The sequence below is a fragment of the Canis lupus genome, chromosome 2 (assembly GCF_011100685.1).
Source record: "Canis lupus familiaris isolate Mischka breed German Shepherd chromosome 2, alternate assembly UU_Cfam_GSD_1.0, whole genome shotgun sequence".
NCBI lineage: Eukaryota > Metazoa > Chordata > Mammalia > Carnivora > Canidae > Canis > Canis lupus.
The window spans coordinates 71,237,104-71,246,402 of NC_049223.1; positions in this window are offsets into that span (position 1 = coordinate 71,237,104).

The window sequence follows — 9,299 nt, forward strand, 5'->3', positions numbered from 1 at the left end:
ACCAGGAAGTCTTAAAAGTTCTTGATTTGAGGACAGGTGAGGAGACCCAGGAGTCAACAATGGAACTGAATTTGGGATGAGATGTTGGCCAAGTTTCATCTAACTTAAGCCTTGATTCACTCATCTGTAAAATAGGGATGATTTTCCTACTGCGACTACTCCCTGAGGGGCTGTTTCCAGGATCAAATGAGATGTACTACCCACATTAGTATCTGTTCGTATGATCAAGGACTTACACATTATCAGGTGATTTTGAATATAACAGGCTGGTCAAGACTGGACTCTTGACCTATATGAATTATTCCATAGTGGGACCATGTATATCTTTTGATAGATATTATCCTAGAGATATAACCTAAGCCCTAAAAAAGTTCAAAGGGCCCTCCCTGGAGAATTCCTGAAAAGCTTTAGGAAGGAGGGGGTATTTGAGCCTGGTCTCAGGGATAAATCAAAGGGAAAGTGGGGAAGAGCATTGCAGAAAGTACATCATGTGCAAATACAAAGAAGAAATGATGGGAGATGGGCTGAAGAGGGAAGCTAGAACCAAATGGTCGTCCCAAGGAGTATGGAGCTAGCAAGCAGGACTTGGGGACCCAAGGAAGGGTTAGGTCCTCTCCAATTACACTGCTAACTCCCAGCCCAACCCACAGGACTTGCCTGACCACTGCAATAATTTCCTAGCATTCAGACACACTATCCACCTCACCCTCAGATGTTCAACCTATGCACCTGGAGGGAGTAATCTATTGAAGAGATAAAGTCAAATGTGACTTCTTTAAAAACTTTACTTTTTAATTTTTAAGAAGATTTTATTTATCTATTTGACACAGAGAGAGCATAAGCAGGGGAGCAGCAGAGGGAGAGAGAGAAGCAGGCTCCTCCCCACTGAGCAGGGAGCCTGACTCAGGGCTTGATCTCAGGCTTCTGGGATCACAACCCCAACTGAAGGCAGATACCCAACAAACTGAGCCACCCAGGTGCCTCTAAAAACTCGTTAGTAGCCTCCCATGGCATTCAGAATAAAACCTAGCCTTACCACCACCATCAGGGCTACCAGGCATGATCTTCCTGCCCTCCTCTTTCTGCCCCTCACTCACTGTGCTCCAGACATCCTGGACTCCTTTGTGTGCCAGGAACCCTGTGGGGCCTTATCACTAACTCTTCCCTCTACCTGGAAAGCATCTCCTTCAGGTCTTCCGAGCTCATTCTCATCCTTCATTCCTAACAGGCCTTTCCTGGCTCCCAACCTAAAGTGGGGTCCCCAGGCACATTCTTTACTATCATCACTGCCCCCAATTCCATCAGGGCAACTATTATGTTCATCTGGGGGACTATTCCAGGGCAAAGACCACCTCTGAGAAAACCCCTCCTCCCCATGCCCTACTTTCTCTCAATCTCCCTGCTTACTTTGATAGCAATCCCCACAATTTAAAATCCCCTAGATTATTTACATACCTATTTGGGGTCAATCTGTATTGTTTATTCCTCATGGTATTTTTTTTTAATTTATTCATGAGAGACACAGAGAGGCAGAGACATAGGCAGAGGGAGAAGCAGGCCCCATACAGGGAGCCTGATGTGGGACTCGATCCTGAGACTCCAGGATCATGCCCTGAAGCAAAGGCAGGCACTCAACCACTGAGCCACCCAGGCGTCCCACTCCTCATAGTATTTGGAGCAGAGTTTGTGCGTGGCAAATGTTTGTTGATTGAAGGGATGAAAAATCAGAAAAATGTTAAGGTATGGACGGGGAGGAGAAAGACCAGGAAGAGGATGCTATGTCAGAGAGACTGCTATGATCGTCCAGGTGGGGAGGCTCCTGCAGAGCAGGGCCAGAACAAATCCTCAGGGAGCTGATGTGCTCCAGACAGTTTCAAATTGGAACCAATAGGTGTTAGTGACCACTTGCATGTGGGGGGTGAGAGAAAGATTGAGACAATGATGACTTCCCAGGGAAGAAACAAAGGAGGAAAAGTTGGTGGGGGTTGAGAGAAAGTAGAAATGATGAGTCAGTTTGGACCTTTGGGTGTAAAGTGTTTGAGGTACATCCAAATGAAGGTGTTCAAAAGGAAGTTGGATTGACTTGTCCCATACAAGAGGCCAGGGCTGGGATCTAGGAGCTGGCATGTGGATGTGATCATACAGGCCAAGAGTGGGTAAGGCCACTCAAGAGTATGCAGAGAGGGAGGGGCTAGCTGCCCAAAGCTAGGGAACATTAAGCTGAGAGGAACCTGCAGGGACCAACCAGAAATGGTCAGAAAAGTTAGGTCCCTGGACAAAGGGGAGAAAGGAAGCCCAGAGAACAGGCAGGAAGCTTACAGAAAGAGGAAAGCACCAACCATGTCTGATACTGCAGAAAGCTCTGACAAGGAAAAAGGAGAAGACACTGAATTTGGCAACTAAGACTTCACTGTTGATCCTTCCAGGGTGGGGTCACCTCTGAGGTTGGGAAGGAGGCCAGATTGTAGTGGATCAAGTAGTAAATGGGAGGGGAAGTAACAGTACCAATCAGTGGAGACAGTTTTTTAAATTTTTCTATAAGGGTGTCTGGGTGGTATAGTTGGTTTAAGTATCCAACTCTTGGTTTTATCTCAGGTCATGATCTCAGGGCCGTGAGATCAAGCCCCAAGTCAGGCTCCACACGGTGTGGAGTGTGCTTAAGACCCTCTCTCTCTCTCTCTAATTAATTAATTAATTAATCATTTCTATAGAGGGGTACCTGGCTGGCCCATTTGGTAAGAGCATGTGACTCTTGACCTCAGGGTTATAAATTCAAGCCCTGTTTTGGGTGTAGAGATTACTTAAAAATTAAAAACTAAAAAATAATAAAATATTATTTTTTAAAGTTTTATTTATCCATTCATGAGAGACACAGAGAGGCAGAGACACAGGTAGAGGGAGAAGCAGGCTCCCCATGGAGAGCCCAACGTGGGACCCGATCCTGGGACTCCAGGATCATACCCTGAGCCGAAAGCAGATGCCCAACCACTGAGCCACCCAGGCATCCCAATAATAAAATCTTTAAATAAAATAAGTAAAAATTTAAAGAAATGTTTTTGATAGAAACGAGAGACTAAGGCACAAAGCAGTAAGATGATTAAGAGGAAATAAAGTCATGTGAAGGCTTTCCTTTTTTTCACTTGTTTTCCCTGTGAATTACTTACTCACTATAGAAAATTGAGGGATCCCTGGGTGGCTTAGCGATTTGGCGCCTGCCTTTGGCCCAGGGCACGATCCTGGAGTCCCGGGATCGAGTCCCGCATCGGGCTCCCGGCATGGAGCCTGCTTCTCCCTCCTCCTGTGTCTCTGCCTCTCTCTATGTCTATCATAAATAAAAATAAAATAAATCTTAAAAAAAAAAAAAAGAAAATTGTAGAGTGCAGGGCAGCCCCAGCAGCTCAGCGGTTTAGCGCCGCCTTGAGCCCAGGGCCTGATCCTGGTGATCCAGGATCGCGTCCCATGTCAGGCTCCCTGCATGGAGCCTGCTTCTCTCTCTGCCTGTGTCTCTGCCTCTCTCTCTGTGTGTCTCATGAGTAAATAAATAAAATCTTTAAAAAAAAAAAAAAAGGCTGAATAATAGAAGGATCAACAACTTTAAGGGACAGCTAGCAGTTAGGAGAGGGATGTTCAAGGCATCCAGGCCCCTGTGGGGAGATCGTGAGTGTGAACTGGATGCAGGCCTACAGTGGTTACAGTCAGTTTGGAAATAGCAGGGGATCAGGAAGTGTGTGGAGGGTTGGGGTAACTGGATGATGGGCATTAAGGAGAGCACTTGATGTAATGAAAACATTGGGTGTTATCTGCAACTGATGAATCACTAAACTACCTCTGAGACTAATAATACACTATATGTTAATTAATTAAAAAAAAAAAAGAAATAGGGGAACTGAGGGATGCTGATGCCCAGGTCTGCCAAGGCCCCGCTAGCTGCCACACACTGCTGTAAGCATCTGAAAAATACACAATCTCCTAGGTCCTTTTATTAACCCAATTTAACAGGAGAGGTTAAGAACTTGCCCACGTTCACACATCTATTTATTGGCTCAGTTGGATTTGGACACAGGCAGTTGTGTTCCAGAGCCCATACTCTATCTCTCTATTGTGGAGTTCCTATTCCTGGCTGTACATAGAATTACTTGAGATTTTATAAAATACCTATACCAGGGCTCCACCCCAGATGAATTTGGAGAAGATCTCTGAGGATAGAGAAAGGATGCCTAAGTGGCACAGTTGGTTAATAGTCAGACTTGGTTTTGGCTCAGGTCCTGATCTCAGGGTCATGGGATCAAGCCCTGTGTCAAGCCCTGCCTCAGGCTCAGTACTCACTGTGTACTCTTTTGGCTTTTCTCTCTCTCCCTCCCACCCTCTAGCTGGTGCTCTCTTTCTCTCTCTAAAATAAATAAATAAATCTTTTTACAAAATAAATAAAATGTCCTTAGAAGACTCTAATGGCCAGCCACGTGCAAGGGCCAATCTAATCCTTACTCAGTGCCATGCAATTTTATTTTATTTATTTTTTTTAAAGATTTATTTATTTATTTATGATAGAGAGAGAGAAGCAGAGACACAGAAGGATGGAGAAGCAGGCTCCATGCCAGGAGCCCGACGCGGGACTCAATCCCAGGACTCCAGGATCACGCCCCGGGCCAAAGGCAGGCACTAAACCACTGCCCAGGAATCCCCCAGTGCCATGCCATTTTAAACACTTCGTATTAACTTATTTAATTCCCACAAGTTTGGTATGATAGATGTTCCCATCCTCAGATAGGAAAACTGAGGTTGCAATAGTTAGCAAGTGGTAGAGCCAGAATCTGAACTCTTTACCTCAGCCTCTGCTATGGCCTAACCATTCTGATTTCCTGAGACTAGGTGCTCATCAGATTGAAAGGGAAAGAAATAAACACTGCTTGAGCCCCTTTTCCGTGTCTGCTACTGTGTTAGGAGCTTTCCCATAGATGAAATTCCACATAGGGATTGTTATCCTCATTTTCCAGAAAAAACAAGACAGACTCAGTGAAGTTAAGTGGTACACTCTGGGTTGCAAGATTGAGAAGCAGCTGAACTGCCACTTGCATGGGTCCATCCAAAGTCTAGGCTCTGTCTCAGGACAACTTTTTCCGCTTCTATGATATCACCTCCTGCCCATGCCAGAGGTTGAAATCAGTACCACCAGGACCAAGCATTGAGCAGACCTACTAGGGTTAGACCAGCTGGAGAGTTTGTGCCCTATTTTGAGGGGCCACAGTCTGCCATGGAACCAGAATGTGGGTCCAGTGTGGCTAGAGCATTCAATTTGGAAGAGGAAGTAGAAATCCGGAGTTTTATTTGATATCTGTGGATTTGTGTCAATAACCAATTTCAAAAAAACGAAAACAATTCGAAATTTCAAGCAGGGACTCTGGACTCTACCTTGCCCATCTGTGAAGAGGTGTGGCCTATGGGTCCCAGGTGGCAGGGTCTGGTTTCTCTTCCCAGGCATCTACTTCCAGCTGCCTGACCAGCCACGGATTCTGCAAAGTCAACATGTCCACACTGAATTCATGATTTCTATCCCCACTTCACCTTAGATTCCCCCCCTTCCCCCACCTCTTGTCTCCTGTACCTCAGAGAATGGTACCTCCATCACTCAGTCACCTCCCAACTGCCTCCTCTCTGAATCCCACCTAGTCCACACGACCATCATCACCTGCTTCTGAGCCAGAACCTCCTTTTTTTTTTTTTAAGATTTTATTTATTTATTTCTGAGAATACACAGAGAGGAGAGAGAGAAGCAGAGACACAGGCAGAGGAAGAAGCAGGCGCCATGCAAGGAGCCTGACGTGGGACTCGATCCTGGGTCTCCAGAATCAGTGCTAAACTGCTTGAGCCACCTGGGCTCCCACCGTGAGCTGCCTCCCAGGCTTCACTGTTACTTCCTCCAATGTCTTCTCTTCCTCTTACAATTAACCTTGAACTCCTCATCATGGTCTACAAGACCTTTCATGAGCTGGCTCTGGCATCTCCTCTTGACTCTTGTTTTGTTTTAATTTTTTTTTCTCTTGACTCCTTTTTGTCACCCTGCTCTAGCCTCACTGACCTTCTCCCAAGTTCCTCCAACACATGGATTGCATGACTTTCCCCTGTGCTGTTCCCCAAAGAATCCTGGAATGTTCTTCCCCCCACACCTTCAGCTGGCTCCTTTCCATGCTCCAGGTCTCACCTCAGTTCCTGAGCCAGGCCTGCCCTGTCCTCACTGTCTCCAGTCGCCTTGCTCCCCAGTCACTCTCTCTCACATCTCCTTTATAGCCCTTATAGACACTGGCCACATCTTCCTTGTCTGTATCAACTTCCCTCCCCCTCCCCCACTTCCCTTTCTAGTCCATCCCCTTCTCTTCCCCTAACCTGCCACTGACATGCCTATATACCCTGTAATGGAATCCCCTTGAAGGCAGGGACACAGTCTGTTTTATTCAACCTCCAGAACATTGCCTGGTACGAGGGGAGTTCCCAAAAAACATTTATTAAGGACTGCCTACGCTTTTGTGGCTACTTACCCACTCCCACAGCTTACCCTACCCTCTGCATCACATCTTCAGAAGCCAGAACCCACTAACAGATGGAGAGTGAATCAGAAAAAGAGGTGGAGAGAAAAAAGGAGGAAGTTCTGCCAGTGAGTGAAAAAAAAAAAAAATCTGGGTTGAATCTAGATTTTGTCAAGTGAGTCACCTACTCCCCCCATCCCAGACCCACCACCCACTGTCCACCACCATGACCAAATCAAAAAGCTTAATTTCTGGTTTTGGAGAGGCCAAGATTTAAGTCATGCTGACTCCTTGAACTTGGATCTGTCTCTGTCTCAGCCTCCGTTTCCTCATCTGTAAAAAGAAGATGGTAAAGGTACCTCATTTACAGAGGAGTTGTGAAGAATAAATGGGGTTAAAAAGACGGAGAATAATGTCTGGAATGTATTAAGAACTCAAGAAATACCAGCTGGTATTACTATTAATACTCCAACTGGCAACACCCACCTGCCTTACAGAACTCAGAGCCCAGTCAGCTGGGGCCTCTATTGGATACAGGACCTCTCTGGGCCTCAGTCTCCTTATCTATGATGGGGCCCATTAGTAGCTACATTTCATGAGTACATGCTCCATGTCAGGCACTTGGCTTACACACTCTTTTGCTCCCTGAGCTGGTGCCAGCTTCCAGCCCCAGTGATGGAGACTTTTTTTAAAAAAAGATTTTATTTTTAAGTAATCTCTACACCCAATGTGGGCCTGGCACCCACAACCCTGAGATCAAGAGTCACACCCTCTACCGACTGAGCCAGCCAAGGCACCCTGATGCTGGAGACATCTTAGGCACAACCAAAACCTTGTTCTTTACCATCGTTTCTTTTCCTTTAAAATTTTTCATTTTGATGTATTCAGTTTTAATTTTTAAAGATTGTGGTAAAATATCCATAACATAAAACTTAGCATTGAACCATTTCTAAGTGTACACTTCAATGACATTAAGTACATTCACATTTCAGCACCATCCATCTCCAGAACTTTCTCATCATCCTCAGCTGAAACTCTGTGCCCATTAAACAATAACTTCTCATATCCCCCACTTTAGCCCATAGGAACCATTGTCCTACTTTCTGCCTTTATGAATTTGACCGTTTAAGGTACCTCAAGTAAGTGGAATCACACATGATACTTGTTCATGTGAGTCTGGCTTATTTCACTTAGCATAATGTCTTCAGGGTTCATCCATGTTGTAGTGGTTACCAGTACTTCATTCTTTTTTAAGACCAAATAATATTCTGTTATGTGGATATTTATTTATTTTGTCTATCCATTTACCCTTTGATGGACATTGGGATTGTTTCTACTTTTTGACTATTGTGAATCATGCTGCCATGAATATGGGTGTACAAATATATCTCTGAGACTCTCCTTTCAGCTCTTTTGGGTATATACCCAGAAATTTCCAGAAATGGAATTGCTAGATCATCTGGCAATTCTACTTGCAATTTTGTGAGGATTGCCATACTGTTTTTCACAGCTGCTGTATCATTTCACATTCCCACCAGCAGTTCTCAATAGTTCCAATTCCTCGACATCCTTGCCAACACTTTTTTTTAAGTTTATTTATTTATTTAAGTAATCTCTACACCCAATTTGGGGCTTGAATTTACAACCCTGGGATCAAGAGTTGCACACTCTTCCTGAGCTAAACAAGTGTCCTGCCAACATTTGTTTTTTGTTTGTTCATTTTTTTTTAAGATTTTATATATTTATTCATGAGAGACACGGAGATAGAGGCAGAGACACAGGCAGAGGGAGAAAGAGAGAAGCAGGCTCCATGCAGGGAGCCTGACGTGGGACTTGATCCCCAGTCTCCAGGGTCACACCCCCTGGCTGAAGGCAGCGCCAAACCACTGGGCCACTGGGGCTGCCCTCCCCTGTTTATTTTTAATAGAAGCCATCCTGATAGGTGTGAAGTGGTATTTCATTGTGATTTGGGGTTTGTTTTTGTTTTTGTTTTTTCGCTTTTAAAGATTTTATTTATTTACTTAGAGCAAGCCAGAGAGAGAGGATGAGCAGGGGGAAGACAGAGAAGGAGAGGAAGAGGGAGAAATAGATTCCTTGCTGAGCAGGGAGCCTGACCTGGGGCTCGATCCCAGGACCCCAAGATCATGACCTGAGCCAAAGGCAGACGCTTAACTGACTGAGCCACCCAGATGCCCACACATTGTGATTTTGATTTGCATTACCCTAATGACTAATGTTGAGCATCTTTTCATGTGCTTATTGGCCATTCCTATATCTTTAGAGAGATCTCTATTTAAGTCCTTTGCCCATTGTTGAATTGAGTTTCCTTTTTTACTGTTGAGTTATAGGAGTTCCTTATAGAGTCTGGATGGCAGCTGTTATCAGATATGTAATTCACAAAGATTTTCTTCCATTCTAGGAGTTGCTTTTTCACTATCTTCCTATTGGCCTTCAATGCATAAAAGTCTCAAATTTTGATGAATTCCAATTTACTTATTTTTTTCTTGTTGTTTCCTGTGCTTTTGGTATCATATTTAAGAAATTACCAAATCCCATATCATGAAGCTTTCCCCGTTTTCTTCTAAGAGTTTTATAGTTTTAGCTCTTACATTGAAACTTTTTATACACTTTGAGATATTTTTTGGATGTGATATAAGGTAAGAGTTCAAATTCATTCTATTGCCCATTCTATTGGGCAGCCCGGGTAGCTCAGAGGTTTAGTGCTGCCTTCAGCCCAGGTAGTGATCCTGGAGACCCTGGATTGAGTCCCATGTGAAG